This window comes from Manis pentadactyla, chromosome 11, assembly GCF_030020395.1.
Source record: "Manis pentadactyla isolate mManPen7 chromosome 11, mManPen7.hap1, whole genome shotgun sequence".
Lineage (NCBI taxonomy): Eukaryota > Metazoa > Chordata > Mammalia > Pholidota > Manidae > Manis > Manis pentadactyla.
The window spans coordinates 110,471,706-110,496,890 of NC_080029.1; positions in this window are offsets into that span (position 1 = coordinate 110,471,706).

Consider the following 25,185-nt stretch of genomic DNA (forward strand, 5'->3'; position numbering starts at 1 on the left):
CCAACAGCAGCCACCATCATAACTATAGCGTTGATCAAAAAACTTGGACTTTCTCCTTTTCACTTTTGAATACCTGAAGTTACTCAAGGAATTCAACTATTTTCAGGCCTGATCTTATTAACATGACAAAACCTTGCACTGATATCAATCTTATATCAAATCTCACCATCTATTACTTAAACATACTATTAACTATAACCATTATATCAATCCTAGTCAGAGGATGAAGAGGACTTCATCAAACTCAGCTATGAAAAATCATAGCCTATTCATCAATCACTCACAAAGGATGAATAACAGCTATCATAATTTATAATCCAACCACAACAATCCTAAACCTATTAATCTATATTATAATAATATTTACTACATTTATACTATAATCATTCAATTCATCCACCTCAACACTACCACTTTCACATATATGAAACAAAATACCTTTAAATAGCTACATCCATTCTTATCATTACACTATAATTCAGAGTTCTCTCACCACTATCATGATTTTTACCCAAATGAGTAATCACTCAAGAACTAAAAAAATTTTAATTATCATACCAACATTAATGGCCATTATGGCACTAATCAATTTATATTTCTACATACAATTGACTTCACAACACTAACCATATTCCCTTCAGTAAACAACATCAAAATAAAATGACAATTTGAAAATACAAAACAGATAACTCTTCTATCACCATTAATCATTATATCAAAACTACTTCACCCTATAATACTAATATTATCAGTTCTGGACTAGGAATTTAGGTTAATGCAGATGAATCTTCAAAGCCTTAAGCAAGTATAATTTACTTAATTTTCTGAAAACACAAGGATCACAAGAATTTATCCTACATCAATTGAATGCAAATCAAACACTTTTATTAAGCTAAATCCTTACTAGATTGGTGGGATTATACCCCAAGAATTTTTAGTTAAAAACTAAATATGCTAAGCAAGAAACTTCAATTTAGAAGCTTCTCTGCTGTCTAGAGAAAAAAGGCAAGAGAAGCCCAGGCAGAATTGAGGTCAGTTTCTTGATTTTGCACTTCAATGTATTAAGTACCACAGGACTTAGCAAAAAGTGGGCTCCACCTCTGTCTTTAGGTTTACATCTAATGCTTACTCAGCCATTTTACCCATGCTTTTAAGCCGCTGACTATTCTCAACTAACCATAAGGACATCGGCACATTATACCTACTATTTGGTGCATGAGCTGGAATAGTAGGGACCACTTTAAGCCTTTTGATTCATGCTGAGCTTGACTAAACTGTAGCTCTACTGGGAGATGATCAAATTTACAACATAGCTGTAAATGCTCCTGCCTTCATAATTTCCTTTATAGCCATGCCTACTATAATTGGGGGCTTTGGAAATTGTTTAGTCCCACTGTTGTGGGTTGGTTTTATTCTTGGTTCTTGTCCTGACAGAAACAAATAATTGAAAGGCGGAGACAACAGCAAACCAGAGCGGAGGTTTTATGTGAATACACTCCAAAAGAGGAATGGACCAGAGTCAAGGCAGACAAAGGCACCGAAATTTTAGGGGAGGGTCTACTTATTATGTCCCAGCCCAAGAGGCGCCTCTTTGATTGACAGGGTAAAGTCATTTGATTGACAGCTCTAGTCACACATCCATTCCTCTTGGTGTGCATGTCTTTTCCCAAAATGCACACAGAAAAGCCCATGGTGGGATGAGGTGAGGGACAGCAAAACCAAAATTTTATTTCAATGAGATTATGACGCGGTGTGGTTAGGCAGTTCTTAGTTTTGTTCAGTTGTGCCTGCCGTTGAGATCTGGGTGCGGTGGGTTTGGCCTGGTCCCAAGAGGCAGGGAAGTTATCTCCCTACAAAGCCTTTGTTCTCTCCAAGTGGAACCCCGTAACTGGATGGTCTTTTCCTTGAACCTTATCTTCCCCTTCCCTGGCTGCTCATGTCTATCTTTCTACTTAACATTAGTAATAGCTGGGGCACCTGACAGCATCTTCCCAAATAAATAAGTTTCGGACTACTTTCCCCATCATCTTTCTTCCACTGGTATCATCAGTAATTGAAGTGGGTGCAGGACTAATTGAACATATACCTGCCCCTAGCCAGCAATTCAGCCCATGCAGGAGCATCAGTTGACTTAACTATTTTTTTTCTCTCCACCTAGCAGGTGTATCCTTAATTCTAGGCACTATCAACTTTCTTACCATGATTATTAACATAAAACCACCAGCTATGTCTCAATATCAGACCCTGTTATTTGTTTGATCAGTGCTAATCACAACTTTCTTACTATCACTTCCAGCTTTCGTAGCTGCATTACCCTAATACTTACAGACCATAACTTAAATACCACATTGTTTGACCCTGCAGAAGGAGATCCAATTTTATTTCAGCATCTATTCTGATTCTTTGGTTCCCTGGAATGTATATTCTTATCTTACCAGGGTTTGGAATAATTTCACATGTGGTTACATACCATTCAGGAAAAAAAGGACTCTTTGGATATATATATATATATATATGAATAGCAAGCCTTATCAACTGGCCCCTAACCCCAACAATCAACTTAGCTGGAGAACTGTTTGCAGTTATATCATCATTTTCGTGATCTAACATTATTATAATCTTGACAGCAATCAATATTGTCATTAGTGCCCTGTATTCACTTCATATACATATAATCATGACACAGCAAGGCAGGTGCACATATGTGAACAATGTTAAGCCATCATTTACATGAGAAAATAGTCTCATAGCTCTTCAACTATTACCCCTCCTACTATTGTCACAACCCCAACTCCAAGACGGTTGTACAACCTCTGTCCCAGGTGGGCATACAGCCTCCTGTTTTAAGGGATTCGATTTCTTGCTTTCTTATTTGAAGTTTACATAAGTAGGCTCTTCAAATGTATGGTGTGGTGGGAAGGCATCGGTGAAGTCATTGGAGATTAGTGTTAGTTGTACTATTATTGCTTCTGGTTTAGTTGCAAAGATTTCTTAAATTATGAAAATTATTAATATTACAGCTGTTAATGAAATAAATAAGCCTATGGATGAGATGGTGTTTCATGCCTTATATGCATCTGGGTAGTCAAAGTAACGTCGTGGTAACCTTGAAAGGCTAAGAAAGTGTATGGGAAGAAAAGTCTGTTAACTTCAACAATTATGTTTTGTTTTAGGTTATTATGATCTACTCCAAGTTGTGTCTGAGGTGGTTGTACAATCTTCATTCAAAGTTGAAAGTTTGTTCATTCCATCCACAACAACAAACCTTTTTACTTGAAGTTTGTTCATTCCATATCCATTGAGACTGTCTTACAGCATATATTTCTTTTGAAGCATTGGTTAAGACCCTGGGCAAGAAAATAAGGCCCAAAGAGAAGTAACTTGTTCAAGGTCAAAAAGTGAATTATTAGTAGGAACTCCAATTTGATACCCTTAGCTACATCTTGCTGGAAAAGCATTGGAGAAATCAAAATCATCTTAATGCTCTGAGCTTAAATAATAATTATAATAGTTTTACAAATATTAACCTATTTAATTTTTAAAACAACCCTAAAAAATAGGCACAGCTGTCCCCATTTCACAAATGAGGATGTTGATGCACAGAACAAAGAGCAGAGACAGGATTTGTACCTAGGGAATCAGTACCTCACTTGTTCCTCTATATAAGTCATACCACAGTGTCTGATGGGCTTATCTCACTAGTGTTGTGACAGTGCAGCTTATATCCGGAATAGTTGACTCTGAGGTTGAGGTGACCTCACATCCCTACACTCTAGTGAAAAGCAAATTGATTGAAAAGAGTTATTTATTATCTCAACTACAAAAGCTCTAGGACTTTTCTATTCTATTCTCATTTTGCAATTCAACCTCATGAGTCTTTGGACCGCTACTTCCAAAAAAGGAGAAACATTTGTACATAAATTACATTATATCACTGAAGTAATTGGAAGTTTTTCACTTCAGAAATCTTACTTGCAGTTCAAATTTTCAATGATAACATCAGCCTTTCTGGGAGCAAATTTGAATTTGTTTTGCACTCTGCTGCCCTCTAGTGGATTCTTCATGCATTTTTGTCAGTGGGTCTACTTAGTATCTCAGCTAAATGAAGACCAACCTACTGTCAGAACCCACTGACCTTAAAGATGTGAGCTAGTATCAGATTACAGTGAAGATTCGTATCACAAAATAATTACATACAACTATCTGAGTGTAGGAGGTGCTCAAATATCCTTTAGATTACAAAAAAATAGAAAAGAAAAAATTTTCCCAGAATAATGAAGCTGTGAGTGTGTGGCTGGTTACAGAAGGCTGCTTTAAGAGTGTTCATGTTTCTCATTGGGATTTAGCTATGCGCATCTTTCCTACCAATGGTAGGGCACAGTCTTGCCTCTTTGTGATTTAAATATATGAACATATTCAAAGAAACCCCTACACAACAGACTGGCAAGGTGCCAGTTTATAAAGCATTAGTTAATTCAAATTAAAAGTTAAGTCAACGCCCTTGTCTCTTGGTTTTGCAAAGATAATGCATTCTACACCTAAAATACTAGCTTTAATATGGCTCAAACATGCCTAGAAGATTACTTCTTTTGGAATCTAATTTCCTTTTACATACACTTCAACAATTTGCAAACATTTCCCTCATGCCCATTCCCAGGACTTGAGTCAAAGTGTTATTTTTAGTAATGATGTTTAAAAGACAAAGCAAAAAAGCAGGTACCGTGTGATCACTATGATATTAAAGTAAGAATACATAGTATATGGCTTAATATATGGTAAAAAGGTACACACTTTCAGCTGTAAGATGAATAAGGTCTGAAGATGTAATGTTTAATACAGTCACTATATTTTATAACACTGTATTGTATAATTGATATCTGCTAAGAGAGTAGAACTTAAATGTTCTCACCAAAAAAAAAAAGGAGCTGAAGAAAAATATATGAGGTGATGGATTTACTAGATGGGGGGAATCAATAAAAATATATAAGTGGATAAAAAGGCATTCAAAAGGTTCATTTAGAATATCTACCATGGGGCAAACACTGTTCAAGATTCTAGATTTACAGCTGTCAGTAAGACACGAAAGTCCTTGCTCTTGTGGACTTAAGTCCATAAGACATTTTCAAAGTCAGGGTAGGAGATAGACAATAACCAAATAATTTCAGTAGTGTTTCAGGAAATAAAATGTGGTAATAGGACAGATCAGGACTAGGGTGAACGGGCACCTCAGACGGGATGGTTAGCAAAGGCCTGTATGAAGATCTAATGCTAAGTCTCTTCTCTGTGATACATACACACTGCTATCAATCCAACATATTGATCTGGGGAAACCCTGGCCTCCCAGGGTGACCTGGCAACTGGTTTCCTAGGAATTCTGCTGATACCTTATCACTAGCGGGAAATGCTATTTTTGGGTTCAACCCTGGTGTGTAGAAGTTCTTCTGCCTCCGCACTTATGAGTTAAACAGATGGAATAAATCTGAAGCAACAAATGGGGTTTATAAACTCAGTGTTCACTATTTTGCATATTAACATGGCAAGAGCCCATTAGCAAAGCATTTTTTTATGGTACTATAATGGATCTGGCATTAATTTGAAAGGATGACAAACTCCAGTTAGATTAAGCATTCTGGGGTATCAGGAAGCAAAGAGCAATATGGGATTTTTGTTTTTTAGTTTCGTTCTGCACTTGATAGTTTTCACAGCAATTTTTTTTATCTTTTATGGCTTTAAAGCTTCTCAATGACTATTTGGGCTAGTTACTTTTCCTGGGTAGAGACTGTAGGCTAGTTCCTTCAACATTCAGTCCTTTTTTGCTTTCTCTTTTATGCTATAGAGCTAGAAAACAAAAACTTGTCTCCTTGACCCTTTTCAGCCATGTGACTCAGCTATGGTCAATGGGACACAGGAAGAGGTCAGCAGATGGTCTTGCTGGAATATACAGGTTGCTCGAGAAAGAGCAGCTATCACGAAGGAAGGTGAAAGGATCTTGATTCCTCAATATCACTGATCCTCCATGCCTGCTCTGGACAGCCTACACCCAAAGCTCATGTCCATGAGACAAGTACATCACTTACTTGCTCCAGTCATTGTTGAGCTTTCAGATATATATGAACACAATCCTAACTTGGACAATTTCCATGTTACAAGGAAGAGCCCTTTGATTCGGAAGAGTTAAGTAAGCTGCCTAAGATCTTGCAGCAAGTAAATCATGAATTTAATTGCAGACCTCTCAGACCTCCATACTTACTGCTTTTTTTACATCTCACTGTCTTTCCTCAAAAATATAAGCTATTTTTAAAATCTTTTTTGAAGTATAATTGACATACAGTGGATTGCACTTACATAAAGCATACAATTTCATGAATTTTGGCATATACTTACACCCATGAAACCATAACCTCAATCAAGATAATGAACAACTCCATCACTCCTAACAGTTTCTTCATGATCCTTGGTAATTCCTCTCTCCTGACCCAGCTCACCTCCCCTCTCTGGCTCCCAGGGAACTACTCATCTGCTTTCTGTCACTAGAGATTGGTTTGTACTTAATAGAATTTTATGTAAATGGAAAAAAGTATATTTCATTGTTATTCCTGTTATTGGTCTGGCTTCTTTCACTCAACATTGCATTGCCTGGATCAATAATTCGTTCCTCTATGTTGGTGAATGAATGGTGATTGAATAATAAAACACAATTCCTTTATCCATTCACCTGTTTGTAATTGTTTTCTCTTCCTTGCACTTGTTATTTGATTGTTTTCCCCCCTTTCTCCTCTTTCTGCCTTATCTGGCTTTCCTTGAGTATGTTATAGGATTCTGTTTTCTCTTCTCTCTTAGCGTATCAATTATAGTTCTTTTAAAAATGTCTTTAGTAGCTGGGCTAATGCTGGCAGTACTAATCTAAATCCACTTTCAAATAACACTATATTGTTTCATGGGTAGTGCAGGTATGTTATAAAAGAGTATTCCCGATTCCTCTTTCTCATCTCTTATAACATTGTTTTCATTCATTTTACTTATCCATATACTATAATCAACTAATACATTATCACTTTGTTACTTTGAACAGTTTCCATCAAATCAAGTAAGAATAAATGTCACTTTGCTTTTATTTGTTTCTTTTCTGACATACTCCCTCTTTTTAGGTAAATTTGAGTTTCTGCCCCTACATAATTTTTCTTCTCCTTGAAGAACTCCTTCTTTTTTTTTTTTTAGGAGAGCAAGGTACAGGCTTTTATTTAGAGATAAAGTGAAAGGACAGAGCTCTTGGCTCATGCCAGGAGGGGACAAGAGAGTCCTGAAGAACTTCTTTTAACCTTTCTTGTAGGGCAGATTTACTAGCAATGAATTCTCTTAGTTTTTTTTGCCTGTGAAAGTATTTATTTTTACTTTGCTTTAGAAGGATAATTTCACTGGACATGGAATTCTATTTTAATAATTTTTTTCTTTCATTACTTTAAATATTTCACTTCACTCCCTTCCTGCTTACATAGTTCCTGACAGAAGTCCAATATAACTCTTAACTTTGCTCCTTTATATGTAAGGTACTCCACACCCCCACCTCCATTTTGGCCTTTTTTAAGATTTTCTTTGCTTTTGTGTTTCTACAGTTTGAATGTGATATGCTTAAGTGTAGGGTTGGGGTTTTTTTAGTCCTGTTTGGGATTCTCTGAGTTTCCTGGATCTGTTGTTTAGTATCCATCATTCACTTGGGAAAATAATCATCCATTTTTAGTTCAAATACATAATTTGTTCCATTCTTTCTTCTCCTCTGGTATCACTCATCTGTTGCACCTTTTGAAATAATTACCCAGTTCTTGGGTATTCTGTTCTGGGTTTTTATTCTTCATTACTTTTTCTCCTTGCATTTCAATTTAGGGAGTTTCTGTGGACATATTGTAAAGCTCACTGATTCTTTTCTTGGCTGTCCCCAGTCTACTGATGAACCCCTCAGAGACGTCCTTCATTCTCTCACAGTGTTGAAATTTCTAGCATTTCCTTTTGATTTTTAAAAGTTTCCATCTCCCTGCTTACATTACCAGTCTTCTTTTGCATGTTATCTTCTTTTTCCATTACAGCCCTTAACATATTAATTGTAACCCTTTTTGCTTAGCTCTTCACCTTGAGAACCTGGTGGGATTCCTGTATGTAAAACTCATGAAAGTATGCCTTCCACAACCCCCTTTTCCCCCTCTCCTGACCAAACTGGATATCGAGAGTGTCTCTCTCTCACATTAATCCACACTCAGACTCCAGCAATTTGTCAAAATTACCATTAAGTGTGCCTATCAGTTCATGGCTCCAGCAGTTGCTGTTTCTGATAGCACTAATCTTGGCTGTGATTCTCCATATTCTGGCTGCCTCTCCAGATTTCAGGGTAGTGATTGGTTCTGCTACCTATAATCTCTCACGAAAAAGTCATTAAGTCACACATTTTCAGTTTGTTCAGCTTTTTCCTCCCTGTAAAAATGAGAGTGGCGATTTCCAAGCTCTTTACTCATTAGAGCTCATTCAAGCTGAAGAAGAGATGCTGATGCCATTCGGGAAGCTAGACTTCCAGACTCAGTATCCATTCACCTATTGATGGATATTTAGATTGTTTCCAGTTTTTTACTATTATGGCTAAAGCTACTATGAATATTCATATACAAGACTTTGTGGGGCATATACGCTTTCATTTCTCTTGGATAAATACCTAGAATGGAGCATCATGTAATAAGGTGTATATTTCACTTTTTTAACAAGCTGACAAACTCTTTTCCAAAGTGGTTGCACCATTTTACTCTCCCACTGACAACATATGAGAATTCTGTTTGTTCTATGCCCTTGACAACACTTGCACATAGAAGGATCTTTTGAAGGAAATATATTCAAAGTTTCTATTTTTTTGTTACCTATGTGTTGTCACAACCATGTACCTTAGTCCCCTCTAGAATTTTGACCCCAGTGTTACTTTAACAATTCAGAAGTAGCAATACAATCACATAAAGGCTACATTTAGGACAGAATTTCAAAGTAATGTCATCATTATTATCTTGGTATAACATGTCCATAAAATATCTAGGCTCGTTAAAAAATGTGAGTACATCAGAATTTTTAAATATTCAATGCTGATTCAATAGTCTTAAACATTAATAAGAGTTACTCAGTTTCTTTTCCAAAGCCATTAATATAGTCATTTAAAACCAATACAGATAAAAGAGACCTGTCATAGGCCAGGATCAAATTTTGCAAGTCAGTGAAAGGAAATAACAGCTAAATCATTAGAGACAAGTCTGAAAAGAGATGGGGTGCAGGCACTCTTGCTTTCCTTCTAGGTAGTTAATAGAGATCACCTTTGTCAAAGAGTTGACAATCCCCCCTTCCTTTCTGTATGACCCTGGAGCCGAAGGAGCAGAAATATGAACTCCCTAGTGACATCACAGCTAGAACGCTGCTGCAGAGCCACCTGCTAACAGGCCTTAGTCAAAGGCGCCATCCGGTCTATAAATCCGGGGTTGCATGATGAGCCCTGGGTACTCTGTAGCAACTCCACAGGTGTCAGTTTTGACAGTAAATTCTTTTTTAAAGAAGAGTTTATATTCACAATCAGAAGGGTGTGGGTTCCAGATCTCAGCTGTTGTTTACTATTATTTGCGTCTCTTGGTCACATTCATTAGCCTTTTAAAATGTCATTTCTCCATTAGTAAAGAGGCAGTAACATTACCCACCACCTGGGATTTTTGTAAGGATTAAAAGAGATAACGAATGCAAAGCTCTCAGCACTGCTCTTGGTACACAGAACCACTCAATAAATATTAGCTCTATTTTTGGTTTCTTCATAATGGATGATGTTATTGGGCTTTCCCCCAAGCTTCTGGCATGTTCAGTAGGTGCTTATCCTGTAGCTGGGACCCTACATCTAAGAGATTTAGTAGGTAAGTTATACTTGTATGGGTCATTTCAGAAACAATACAAAGTGCCAAGTAGTGTGACAAACAGTGCTACAGACAAGGGAGGGAATCAGGAAATGAGAGAGGTTCTGACACTTGTTTAATAGTCACTGTGTTCCAGATACACATGAAGTAGTAGATGTTTTTGTGCCACAGATGTGTGAGGAAGGTCTTTATGAGTAGATACTGGTGCTCAGAGAAAGCACATGGCTATATAGCTGGTATAGGGAAAGAGAGTGATTTGGAACCATGTGTGTATGACCACAAAGCTGCTTCTAGGCCTTGGGTACCCAAAAGAGGAGCTGGGTTTGCGTCTATAGAGCAGAGAGGGGCAACCTTAGAAAAGGAACTGTGTTTTGGACCCAACATAAGTAAAATGCACCCCGGAAACACTGTTTCTCAGGTCCATCCCAACAGCTCTTGGGAGAGCCTTTGGTGATCTCAGTGCCATCTGCTGAGAACTTTGACTTCCTGACTTCTTAGCACATGAAACTAAAATACAGATATCACTGTAACTTGTAACAATTAGAAGAGGGCAGGTCATCCTATGTCAGCAGTCATGATTCATTCACTCATAATGCCATATTGCCTTAGAAAAGATAATTTCTCCATCTTTTAAAAACATTTCACTGCATGATTAACTATGTAATCTTAACTGTGTAACCAGCAGCAGGTTGGAAATATGAACTTTGCTGAAAAGTGGATTAACCAAAGCTTTATGCTTAAGAAAAAAGTGACTAGTTTTGAGCCAAGTCAGATTACTTTTTATTTTATATAACCCATTTCTCTAACCTTGAGACTGAGGCCTGAGAGTTTCTTTACTGGACCAACACCCTGAAATTTGGTAAGTGCTTACCATCCTTAAACATTTTAAAACACTTCCACACATCAACTTAAATTAAGAAGAAAATCCATGAAATATAATAGAACTTGAAACTATAATTCAACTTATTAAAAAGCTGCTTAGTGTCCTCTTCATTTTAATAGATGAAAAAAGTGAGTTCAGAGAGTGGAAGGACTTTCCAGGGTCATATTGCTGGTCAGTGGCATCCCCTGACTCCAAAACTAGATTTATTCCTGCTTTCATATGCCATAATACTAACTACACCAGTGAACTATTAATTTTTTATATATTCAAGAGCATTTTGAAAAGTAATCTCCATCAAAATGCATCCATTCTCATGCCACTCTGATCTAAATTGTTTTTGTCTTTGTCCACTACTTTCCAGTCTTTGGTGAAAAGTGTACCTATATTTATACAGTTCCAAGAACCATATGTGTACACATACCACTATTTTTGCTATTTTTTTATTTATGACTATAATTTAAGAGTTGTTCATGTTGTTCTTGGTTTTTGGTATCATAGCCCTTAAAGTAGATATATGTCAATGTAACTATTTCCTGATGGTTGAACATCTTTCACTCTTCCCAATATATGTTTTCCTTCGTTTGATTTTTCTTCTTAGAATAAATTCTAAGTGCTAAGATTTCAGGATCAAAGGCTTTGAACATTGCTGTGGTTCCTGATACACACTGGTGATTGCCTTTTCTCTTTGGTTGTATTTCCTGTTATAGAGCGAAATGGGGAAAGGAAGGACTGGAGAGGAAGGGAGAGAAAGATCCAGAATTTAGTTCTCCCTGACTGAGAAGGCACAGTATTCCCAGAGATAACGTAGAAAGTGAAAAGGAGTGAGTATGGCTTAGTTGCTATGGTAAGTAAAACTCTCATTGTTATGTATTAGTGGACATTAGGGATGCTTTCTGAAAGGATGTGCTGGTTAGCGCTGCTTCTGCGAAAGGACCCCCTGCCTCTCCAATCTCCTCTCTCCATGCCACAGCCTAATTTACAAGAGCAAAAATGCTATCTGAGTTGGGGTTTAAAAAATGTGATGCCTTTAGTTACTGTTTTGTTAGTGCCAAGAGAAAGAGCCAGGAAGAACAATTAGCTCAGATGCACCACCCTGAGTCTTATATAGTTTGGATGAGAATAAACTAATGTCCTGCAAATATGTTTTTACACTTACACACTTTAAATCTAATTTTCATTATGTATGTGATTGATGTGTTTTTCCATTGCCATACGTAACCAGGAAGGTTTTGTGCAAGTATTGACTCTGCATTTGTATGACTGGTGTAGACTTTGGCAAGTGGGGTGGGAACATATGTACTTTAACAGACTTAGGATATCCTTTGCGGACCTCACTAAAGAAAGTAAGAGTATGGAAACTATAGATTTGGATTGAAATGTCAGGTAATTCACAATTATGAATTAAGCTGCCACCCGAGGCAGACCCAACAATATTAAATTACAGTGTCAACAGTGTTGTGGAAATACACTGCTTTCCAAATACCTGAGTAAACTGTCCTTAAAAAGATGATCATAGGTGTTTGCTGAGCCCCCAGAGTGAGCTCAGCAACCGTGTCAGGTGCCCTTTGGGATATTAACAATGCAGCACTTTGATGACACCGAGGGAAAACCAGTGACAAGGAAGAGGAAGCACAGGTTCTAGTTCTGGCTCTGTATTCCATGAGCTGGTCACTCCTTTGGCCCTCAGTTTCCTCATTTGGAACATGAGAAGGTTGGAGTAGATCCAAGATGGCAAGTATGTTTTAAGTCAGGTGTAGCTCCTCTGAATTTACAGTGGCTGCCTGGAGTGCTACGTGAAAAGACTTCTAAGGCATCTGATATTTTTGGATGTTAACGAAGACAAGATTCTTACCCTAAGTAACTTTAAATCTGTTTGAAGTAATAAGACAGGCAGAAATTACAGTGAATAAATCAATATGGAATCATTATAAGGGCTAATTAGTGTGGTACCAATAATAAATGTGAAAATCCAGAGAATAGGAAGATCAATAAAGATGTGGGTAGTGAAAGACATTTTCTTGAAGGAAAGAATACTTGAGGTGGGTCTTGAACAGGGCATGATAATAATAATCTAACTGCTAGAAAAGATCATATAAATATTTGTGATTATACAGCACTTCAGAATTAAAACAGAATTTTAATATATATTATCAAATTCTGAGGGAATTTCAAGTGTGTTTATATTTTCAGCATGTTTTATAATTTACAGAGTTTTCACAAAGGTGAAATCTTTAGATGTATCTTACAAATAAGGACCCTGAAGCTTAGTAAAGATAAGTGACTTTTTCAAGGAATATCACATAGTTATTAAGGGGCACGGTGAGAAACAGACCTGGAGTCCAGACCTAAACTAAGGCAGGTGTATCAGTTAGGGCTGAGCACCAGAAAGTTCCCATTAATTTAGGAAAAGATTGTTATGTGATTGTTACGGAACCATGGTAACAAGAAGGCACCAAACCTGGTTTTAAGCCTGTTTACTTGATCAACAGCTTGCTCCAGTGAACGTGTGGTTGCAAGCCAACCAATCAAGGTTAACCCTCCCTTAGGAAGGCTGGCCAGTCAGGGATGGACTTGCTTGCTTCAATAAGCATGTCTCTGAGTGACAACCAATCAGCAAGTCTCAGACAAGTAACCAAGCAGATAAAATCAATACGTTTTTCCTCTGAAAGTCCTCCAGACCCTGAATTTCATGTTTCCTGAAACCCCTATATAATATTAACAGACTTCTCTACTCAGAGACTGTGCCTGTTTAACATAGCTCCTTCTTACTGTAGTAAGCAATACCTTCAGTTTTAAAATTTTTTTCAGATACTGATTGGGGCTCTTATGATCCTTTAACACTTCTGGAGGTTCCACCAAGATCATTTTGAAGATTGGCTTGGTGGTGTTCCAGGGAACTCTCAGACCAACGTGTGTACTCACTGGGCCCTCTGTACCCAAACTCCATTTGTCTTTTAAAATCTGTTGCTAAATGAGTCAGTCCCAACAACAATCTAAGTGCTGGTCAGTTTCACTGAGCTCCTCATTGCTGATTGTAAGCAAGTATTCTGTCTATAAGATGGCTAGCCTTAAGTCTTTGTATTAAATAATTAAACCTCTTGGTTTGGAAGTGCACCATTTGGTAAACAGACTTAAGTCTTTGTATAATACAAAATCATTATGCCTTTTGGTTTGAAGGTCTGTCATTTAATTAATATTTTTACCATGAACCTTATTTCTTATTTGTTTTGTGTTTGCTGTTGTTTGTCTACACATGTACAAAGTTTTGTCTCATGTGGTTTTTGTTCTAGATTGTCTTTCTCTGTTAAGTATATAAAGAAGAGATGGAAACATAGGTCTGATGAGATGGAGGCATTTCTGAAGAGACAGAGGCATAGTCTCTAATCCAAGACAATGTTAGTCCAAAACGACTAATGGTGGAAATCCTCTAGATCATTGTCCAATTTGTAAAAGACCTATTTGTCAAATTTTGCCTCAGATGCCTTACAAAACTTTTATGTGTATATTCCTTGTCTTATAAATTTATGAAAAAAATATCACTTTGGTTAGCCCTTAACTGAACAAATGATTATTGACTTGTTGATCACGGGGCCCTCTCCTCGCCTCTGCTTGGTTGGGGTACCTGAGATTCTGTTGATAGGCACACACTGTTGACTGACCACATTAGCTTTTTTTCATGATGAGTCAGAAGTCTCAACCTCTTTGTGAAAGAGCTTTTCCTTCCTAAACAAACCCATAGTCTTAAGACTCTTAATTTTCTTTGGTATAAGTAAAACATTTTGATTTACAGTAATAATGGCTGCTAGGGGGAACTTTTGACAAAACCCATATAGTCAATATGTCTTTCATTAGTTGGAAGCCCAGGCCTAAAAACAAAAGTCTAACTACAAGGTAATCTTGCCTTTATAAACTTCTGAAACATATACTTGCATTTCTCTTTTCTTTTATTCAATTTTACCTGACCTCTTCAATGAAATATTTCTTCAGGGTTTTCTCAAGGAATAGAACTATCTATCCTTTTGTAAAGTTGATGGGACAAAATGAGATTAATAGAAGTCAAATTAAAACTCTGGTCTAGAACCAAACCAAGGATTTGAATAAAAAGATTGATAATAATATAATATAAATAAATATGATAATAAAAATATCACTATAGAATTCAGAACTTTGTTAGATTTTTATTGTTCTGGATTATAGATCTACATGAACTAGTTTAATTAATTTTTAGCCCTTCAAGTGGAAAACATATTTATAGTAAGCAGGGTAAAAAAGAAAACACATGAATAGCCTAGACATGTAAAATTTTAAATAAACAGAAAAAGTAAATGCAGAAGATAGTTTCGGAAGTATTTCTTTTAAGGTTAGATTAAAAATTGTAAAGTAACAATTGAATCTTATTGTGTAGCCACAATTAAAAACAAAATAATTTTCTTAAATTGCTAAACTAGCTACAGATGGAAAATGGAGTTCAAATGATTTTTAAACAGTATTCTGGGATAAACCCAGTACTGGAATAAAAGAGAACTTTGTCCTCTCTTTTTGTGAATGGCCTTAAGTATGAATTAAGGGACTTAATCAGAAAAAAATTAAAATGTTTTTGAAAAATACTCTTTATGTAGATAGACATTTCAATAGTCTTATTGAGCAAACAAGCTAGAAACATCTAATTTATGGATCTTTACATAAAACCACCGAAAGAGCCTCTCTTCTGTAATATCTGAGCCTACAGATAAGGATACCTAGAAACAGTACAAGCGGAAGGACCATTGAAAAACCAGTGTCCCACATTGACAACAATCAAAGGACAATTACCCAAAAATCTGCCTGCTGATGCCACTCAAAGAGACTCAAGAAATTTTCTATCTTTCCTCTAAATTTCCAAGGGGAATTGTTTATGATTATAGATAGACAACAATATGTTCTTCCTGTTTTGTGGGTACCACTACTGTCTCCAAATACTCCAACTACCATTATACGCCCACTACAGAACCTTCAGAGAAACATTTTAAAGTTGTTCGAAAAGCAAGGCAAACTGGACATACTAGAAACAAAAGAGAAAATATGACTTACCATAAAAATGACTGGTTGTACCATATAAAATATAACAATAATAAAAGATAGATTTGAGGCCATATAAAAACTATAACTGATATTTGGGGACCACTATCAGATGAATATACCTTTATTCTCTGATAAAAGACCTACAAATTTAGTAAATAAAACCTAGTTCCAGATGAAATGTAGTGTAGCTCATTGAGCTGCACTTGATCAAATTATAGCTGATTTAGACATGAGAATACTTATGGTACATAAGACATTACAAAAAAAAAATTTATAGTCCCAGAATCCATATGGTCCCATGGGCAAAAGACTCCATGGAAGACAGATTAATCAGACTAGCAGACCAGCAGACTAGATGAATTCTTCCTAGATTATATAATCCTTTCTTCATGGAAAGGTTAGGCTGTATCAGGGATGAGAATTCAATAACATGACACGCACATCAAAAACCCACTGTGTATTAAAGCCTACCTTTTAATTCAATAACCAATGCTTAGAGTTTTTGCCTCAGAACAATTAAAGGCCTCAAGTAAACCAGTTAAAACATCCTCAGAATTTATACAAAACCTTTAAATCCATGTTACATAAAAAATGCCTATTGCTAACAGAAAGCACCCAGCATTTTTCTACTAAGTGCCTAGCTAATTATGAATTGTTACTTTCTCCTTATTTTACCAGCCACTCATGTAACATTCTTGATCCAGCAACACTATACTCTATATTCAATGAAGAAGATCCCCATGATTCTGTTTCTGTAATTCCAGAAAAGTTTGTGTTCAGGAAAAACCTTTTGCGCACTTGTTTTTCCCACCTGGGTGGCAGCCCCCACTATTGCTAGGACTTCCTGTTGTAACCGGATTGCTATGGGTGAGATAAAGCAATCTATGTCAAACCTAAAAGAAGTACGTGCACAAGACTATCTGAGATAATGCAGGGAGGCTTTGGACTGGCTTTCTTACTTGGACTTAGAAAATCCTGAGTCATGGTTCTGTATTGTATTCCAATTTCATTTTACACCATGATTCTAATTGTGCTTATTTGTCTTACGGTTGTTCAGTGCTTGCTGTCTAGAGTCTTACATGCTTTTAAGTGGCCATTTTTCTGACAGATTATTCGACAAATTGTTTTACAATGAAAATAGATGGAATCACACTAATCAATGGCCATCTGAAACCAGATGTAAATGAAGGAAACCTCATTTTTAAGGAGGATCAATTATGGTGGTGAAGATCTGGACAATCCTTGACAGTCTCTCTTGTAGCTTGGGCTAAATAAAGACCAAAAGGAAGGAACTGGATAAAAATGTTTCTGCAGACTTAGGAAAGGCTTGACCATTCTGTGGCCTGGTAGCAAGAGGACACCAAAACTGATTTTAAACCTATTTAAGTGATCAACAAGTTGCTCCACTGATCATGCTTCTGCAAGCCAACCCTCTCTTCTGAAAGTCAGCCAGTCAGAGATGGACTCATTTCAGTAAACATGTCTCTGAGTGACAATCAATAATTGTCTCAGCAGAATAACTAAGCTTCTGCAGATACTGTCAACAAAGGTTTTGTCTCTAACTGTTCCCCCATCCCTGAACACCATGCTTTCCCAAAACTCCTATATAATATTAGCAGACTTCTCCACTTAAAAAGAATGTGCCTGGCCAACAGCTCTCCCTTACTGTAGTAAGCAACAAATTCAGCTTTGTTTTTCAGCTATTGAATGGTGGTTTCTTCAGCCACTGATAAGGACCTGTCATGAAAACAGGAACCACTCTGGGTATTTCAAATAAGGTAAGATAATACAGCAAATTGCTTACACATGGTTGAAGGACTGTAACGGCAAAAAAGGGGTGTTAAGATAACCCAGAGATCAGTAATTCTAGACAAGGTACAAGCTTCTAAACTTATAAACTAGATAAATGAAAGTACATACTTAACTCATGACAAGCCCTCACCCAGGTACTGGGAAGCAGCAACGAACAGCACAGATGAGGTCCCGGCTTCCACGGGGTCTGCATTCTAGGGCTGGAGACAGACAGTAAATGAGTTTTCAAAAATAAACAAACAAGGTATAGCAAGTAACAAGGTGATGTGATAGAGTGGGGTCAGGGAAGACCTGTGTTAGATGCTGGTGGTAATGCGGAGACAGCTCAGGCTACTCCCACCAGGCTGGGGCATGGGCAGAGGGAAAAGCCACCGCAAATGCCAAGAAGGAGGGTGTAGGGAAAATGGAAGTGTCTGTGGGCAGGATCCTCACCTGACCCTGAACTACTTGATGATGTAATTGGCCTCCTGCTAGGCTACTGCTTCCCCACCCTAGGCAATGGGCTGTTATTGACTGAGTCACTATATAAAGAGCTCTGCCTAGTGCTCTGGGCAGGGGCAGAGTCAGAGGTGGATTAAGGACCCGCCGACTGCTAAGTGCAGACGTGATTCTAGTGCTCAACCTACTGCTGAGCATATAAATAGAATAAAGAATTCTATTTATATGCTCTGAGAATAAAGCTGGGTATAAACCCTTTTATCCCTGGAACATTCCATTGTCTTTTCTTGGTCTCACTGAATCCACAGGGAGGTTGCCTGGGGCTGACATCCTCAGGCAAGACAATGTCACCATTATAATGCTGTATACTTTGCCAGCATTATAATGTTGTCTCTCTCTGCCAAATTTTGCTTTTCTAAACATCAAAATCTCACTGAGATAAGCATTAGCTACACCTTTGTGGAATTTTTTTCCTTTTTTATTTAAAGTTGGAAATAGGACAAAGTCTGTAAAGTGTGTCTATGACTCCGGTTGGCTGATTGGCCAACTATGATTCTACCATAGCAGAGAAGAGGCGGGAGAAAAACCTTCTGAGGGAAATACGGGACAGATGGTGATGTTTACCACTTCATTCACCTTTGCATATGTGAGAAATGCTTGCGACACTTCTAGGAACGGGGCATCGCCAGAAGGAAAAAAAAAAAAAGTTAATATAGTAATAACAGCATCGATAAGCCTCATCACACCTGGGGTGGTTGAGTGGGAAATAGAAAACCCAGCTTATCACATACTTAGAAACCTGTCACTGTTGTAATCAGTTTAAAAAAGGGAGATGGACCTTTCAGGTCAGAGCTCTTGGTACTGTTTTTTAGCAGTGCAACTCTTGATTAGACTAATTGGGAAATGCTGCTTCTTTAAAAGCAGATGTAAAGATTTAAGGCAGGAGTAGGGAAGGTATTTAGGTGGGAATGATGAATGTGAAACAGACTAAAGAAGGTGGAGCTTATAAATCAGAGAGATGGGTCATGCTCTGGTTCTGCTCTAACCAGATGGGCCCCAGCCCCCTGTCTAGGTAGAGGGAGGACTGGACCAGAGTGGTGGTTTCTAAGTGGATTTTTTAGCCTTTGAATCTTTTCTTCAAGTGGAATTTTATACAGAAGCATAACATCAAAGCAAATTTTAAAGATGAAGTTGCTCTGGTTGATGAAGAGGTGATGAACCCAGAAACCCATTCATTCATTCATTCATTGGTTCATTCATTTATATGCTAACTCAATAAATATTTTTTGAAATTCTGTTACCTGTCAGGCAGTGTTCTGTCTGGGAAACATCAGGTAACAAGATAGACAAATCCCCTGCCCTTATAGAACTTATTTTTTTTATCAAGGAGAGGCAGACAATAAACAATAAGCATAAATAAATCAACCAATTATATGATGTGTTAGAAGGTGATACATTAAACAGAAAAAAGAGAAGTAAACCAGAGGAAGGGGAATCCAAAGTGCTTGGCTGGCATGGGGGAAACCACAGTAGAGAAGTCAGGGAAAGCCTTACGGAGTAACAGGTTTGAGCAAAGATTTGAAAAGGCAGCAAGGAAGCCCCCAAGCAGATGTCTTGGAGCAGAGTAGCCCAGGCAGGGAGCAGCCGGAGCGAAGACCCGACCTGGAAACGCAGCTGCACGTTGGAGGAACAGCAAAGGCACCAGGGTGGCAGGGGCTCAGTGAGCGAGGATGGGGGCCCAGGGGGAGGGTGGATGGCAGAGGTGAAGGGGGCCCAGGCTGTGAAGAGTCTGGCCAGGAATTTGGTTTTTACCCTGAGTGACATGGAGAGCCACTGCAGGGTTTTGAGCCAAGAGTGGCCTGCTGTGATTTCGGTTCTAACAGGATCACTGTAGCTGCTGCACTGAGCATAAACTAGATGGTGATAAGGATGGAAGCAAGAAGACCAGTTAGGGGGCTGTTGCCTAATTCAGGCTAGAAATGAGGGGGCTCAGACCAGGGCAGGAGCAGTGGAGGTGGTGAGAAATATGTCCAGGGTCTGGACATAGCTTCAAGGCTCCACACCTCGGCCTCCTACTTATTCCCACAGCTGCTTCCAGGGTGCCTCCTGGAATTCCAGCTTCTAGGGGTGCAGTGTGCAAACCCATGGACATTCTGACCTGCAAGTGTCCCTACTGGCTCTGGTCCCCATCCCCAGGGGAGCTAGAGCACTAATGTTTAAGTAGCTGCCTAGAGGATGGTGTGATCTGCTGAACTTGATTTTTTTCCAACTCAAACATTTAAATTTTGAATAATGAGAACTATTTAGGCTTCTAAGTCATCATTGGAATCTATCCTAATCCCACCCTCACTCTAGCAGTTCTGGACTCGAGGGCAGCTTTGTGCCTCACTGCAGGCAAGAACTCCTGTGGGGGCTGCAAATGTGCAGTGGCCCCTGGTGTGGTTGTTCTGTCCCTCCTCCTCTGGATGACAGAAAGAGACCGGCATCCACTTGGCACCACCAAACCCAGAACCTTCCACAGACTGCTTTTGTGCCTTCTGCACTGTTATATTTGTGATAACTCTCTGTATTATATATAGTGAGTTCTCAAAGGAAATAGATTGCGTTGATTCAAGTCCATGCCAATAGCTCCAAATAAAAACAATATTATAAGCAGCAAAATTTCAAAGGGTTTCAAGGTGAATGGATGTTTGTTTTTGTTCACTTCAATTAGACCTTATTGACAAATGCTTATGGTATGATCTGAGGGGCACAGGGAGCCTACCTGCTAAAATTATCTACCCTATAGGCTTCTATATTTCTGGAATTATCCAAGTTTAAGTCAGGATGCTAAATTGGCTAAGAGTTATCTCAAATGCCAAGTTGCTCAATCAGTAAAGGTTATCTGGAGCAATATATTGAGAAGGATAGAGTTACAACAGCAAAAGAACACAACTGTGATTGATTAGTAATGTCTGCCATGGGCATGGGTTAAGAAGATATTGATACATATTTATCTCTGTTTGAAGCCTTTCATTTACATTAAAAGACCCTTTATTCAGAAGGCACCAGCTAAATATATAAACACGAACAAAAAGTTTACCAGTAATAAAGCCAGTTGAACATATGTTCAAATGTTATGTATGTTTTGAGGGATAAACTCCGCTTCTTTAACTATGTATCCAAATCCTCAAATTGAATATAGCCTGGTCCAAATCTATATGGTTAAGAAATAATTGTTACATGCACATCTGGTAACATTCAACTCAGGTATTTTGTCATAGCATCATACCTTTTGTGAAAGTTCCTTTTTGAGCACCCAGTATTTTCAAGGTGCAATTTAGGTATTTTCCATATATTTCTCAAATTCTCACCACAATCCAGAAAAGTAGGTGTGATTTATTTTAATTTTATATAGAAGACTCTGGAATATCACACAGCTATGGGTGGCAAGTAAAAGTTCTGAACCCAATTCTGTCCAATTCCAACAGTTCGCTCTCTCTTTTAAAAATTTGGAATTGGCCTTATGAGCTCATGCACAGCCTCTTGCAGAGGGAAATTACCTACTAATAGATGTCTCCAGCTGAAAATTATGAAGCTGTTCATCTCAAAGATGACTCTAGCAGCTTAAGCCTGGTGATCTTTGTGATTTCACTAAGTAAGGCTCCAAGGGCAATTAACACTGATTCAATAAAAGCTGAAGCCTTTGCCCAATCATTTGTTTGCATCTCTTCAATAAAATGGAAATGTCAGCTGTACGTGACGTGCCTCATTCTGCTGGTGATATTTTGAAAGGGCTGACTGTTTTCTCAGAGCTCACGTTTCCTCTCCAATCCATTCCCTTCCCCACTCATCTCCAAGCCACTTCCTGTTGGGGCAGTTGCTGGGAAGAATGGCACATTTCCAAGTGCTGAGCCAGGAATGGGAAGTTACCCAGAAAGTGTGCGTGATTTTCAGGTCTGCATTTCTGATCTTTATAGGGCAGAAACATTTAATTACAGGTTTCCACTGACACAGATAGTATGAATTTAGGCCATAAAAAGCAAAATTCCAAATCAGCATTTTTGCCTCATGCATCTTACAAAATGGGACAAAATGCTTACAAAAGGGGACACTGAGTCAAAATATGGCAGTCAAAATACAAGCATTTAAACCACAAGCTTCTACTGCATGATGCCTACCCCACTAGCCTCTTTAGAGGATTCCAGGGGAATATGGGACCCAATGTCACAGAGCTTAAACTCAACTTAAGGAGGCAACTTAGACACCAAAAGCATTTGGAAAACATTAGGATGGTAATAGCTAACACTTACATAGCAATTTTTCACATGGCAGATCCTGCCCTAAATGCCTTACATATATTAATATGTTTGATACTTGCAACAACATTGAGAGGCAGGTTCTATTCTTATTCCCATTTTACAAGTGAATAAACTGAGGCTGAGATCATACTGCCAGTAGGAGACCAAGCCAGAATATGAACCCAGGCTCTTAACCACAACTCTGTACTGTTCTCATATGAACCACTTGGTGAAGTGGCCAGAAGCATAAATAACGCTGTGACACAGGGAATTCAGTGTAACCTGTGTAATGCAGGAAGGCTTCAGGGAGAAGGCATGAATTCCTGTGTCTGCATCTCTCTCACACTGGAAACTTAGAAACCTGACTGAGGCTCTGGGGTCTGACTTCTTCAACTTGAATCCCAGCCTCGCCTCTCACTAGCTCCGTGACTTCTACACATTTCTTAACCTCTCTGTGTCTGTTATCTTAACAATTAACTAGAAGGAGTGATTGAGCCTATAAAACTTCTGGAGAACAAAATACCTGACATTAGAGGGAAAGGGCTTAGCATAGCTTTAATATATCATACAAGCTCAGTGAGTATTCACTGTTACTATTATTACTATTACGTTTTTACAATTGGGTTCAGGATATGGATAACTGTGGCCTTACATTGGCAAAGAGGAAACACAAAGGTATTGCCAAGCAGGGAGGGAACTGGGATCTTCAAAACTGTTTGGGGGCAGTAGTCACAGTCTATGGTTTTCTCTCTCTCTATCTCCCCCACTCCTACTGTGATCAGGAGTGGGGTGATTCTCCCATGGAATGGAGGGAATGGGAGGTGGAGGCCAGGGATGCCATTATTTCTGGCATACATCAAAGTAGCCTAGTGACTCCGGAGGAAAGAAGAGCAACACAACTACTAGGGAAGCTTCTGATTGGCCTGGCTTAGTCATGTGACAACCCCCCCGCCCCCACCCCGGGGCAATCACTATGGCCAAGGGTATCACTGTTGGCAGTGGTACCGAGAACCTCAGGGAGAAGTGGAGGGGCAGTTCTCCTCTGCTGACCCAGAAGAGAGAGCACAAGGATGTAAGACAAAAACAACAGATGTTGGTTTTCCAACACTCACCCTTAGTACATAAAAATAAGCTTTGCCACCCATGGGTACATAACTTTATTAATAACTAAATAACATTCCTTGTGATGAGAGAAAAATTATTATGCACAACAACTTTGAAGCTTAAAACCAATAGCAGCAAAAAAGCCAAGAAGATGCTCTGTCAATATAAAACAAGTTTAAAAATGTTAGACAAATACCAAATGAGTTCCCTCATTTGTGGAGTATAATAACAAAGCAAAATTGAAGGAACAAAATAGCAGCAGACTCACAGACTCCAAGAAGGGATAATGGTTACCAAAGGGGAGGGGTGGGGTAGGGCAGGCGGGGAGGGAGGGAGAAGGGGATTGTGGGGTATCATGATTGGTGCACAGGTGTGTGTGGGGTCATGGGGAAGACAGGGTAGCCCAGAGAAGACAAGTAGTGACTCTGTGGCATCTTACTACACTGATGGACAGTGACTGCAATAGGGTATGGGGGGGACTTCATAATAAGGGTGAATGTAGTAACCACATTGTTTTTCTTGTGAAACCTTCATAAGAGTGTATATCAATGATACCTTAATAAAAAAAAAGAAAAAATGTTGATCAGATCATTGTTAATTTTATAACTTCCTTTTTTCAGCTGCCTAGGTTTTTATTCTAAGTTGTGGTAACTTGTTAAATTTTCTTGTCATCCAGACTTCCTTAAATAGTTTTTATTTGAGAAGGAGAGAAAAAATTCTGCTCTAATACAGTGATGCAAGTTGTCAAAAATAACATTTGTAAAGCCTGTGCTTCAAAAAGCCTTGTCCTTGTTTCATGGTACGTAATGGTATCGTAGCAAATTTATGGGTAATTTCAATTTCTCTTGTTGATGATTTTGGGTGAAGCAGTAATGGGACTGTTAATGATTGCAAGTGACTTGAAAATATCTCTTGTACCTTTTGTCAAGTTTTTAATTATCAACTCAATAAATATTTCTTGAGGTTGTACTATATTATTTTCACCAACTGAAATGAGATGTGTCAGAGAATGAAACACAATTAAGTCAGTACTCCCAGCCCTGAACTCCTATGATTTGCTGAGTCCCTGGATTTAAAAAACACTTCTGGACACCTGACAGCAACCAGATTGGACTGAAGCATATTCATAAGCCAAAGCAGAGATATAAATTATTTAAAATATCAGTGAATGAATACTTATCTCTTCAGAGAAAGGAGGCATTTATCGGGAGGACTGATGAGGAGAGCTCTGGGTGCTTGCCATGTTCCATTTCTCTTAACTTAAATTTTAAAATTATATTACAGTAAAAATGATGTTTTTTTCCCTTTTTTCTTTCTTTCAAATTCTATGAATTTTAATGTATGTATAGACTAGTATAACCCCCACCACAACTGGGATTTTGGGGTTCATCCCCCCAAAAAAACTCCCTCTTGCTAGCCTTTTATAGTCACTATAGCTCTACGTGTTTGTTCTCTTGCTCACTTCTCTGTGATGTTATATTTTTCAGTAAAAGGGGTTTTAAGATATCACTAAGTTTGGTGAGTGGAAGAGAAAGGGGAAATTTTCTGTTGGAGGAAACAATCGAAAAATAAATTTCCATTCGGCCTGTTCACTTACAATATCACCTGATTCCAACAAAGACCTCCACATCCTCTTGACTAAAAAGAGACCAAGTATCAAAGGACTATCAGTCATTGTGACAGTTCT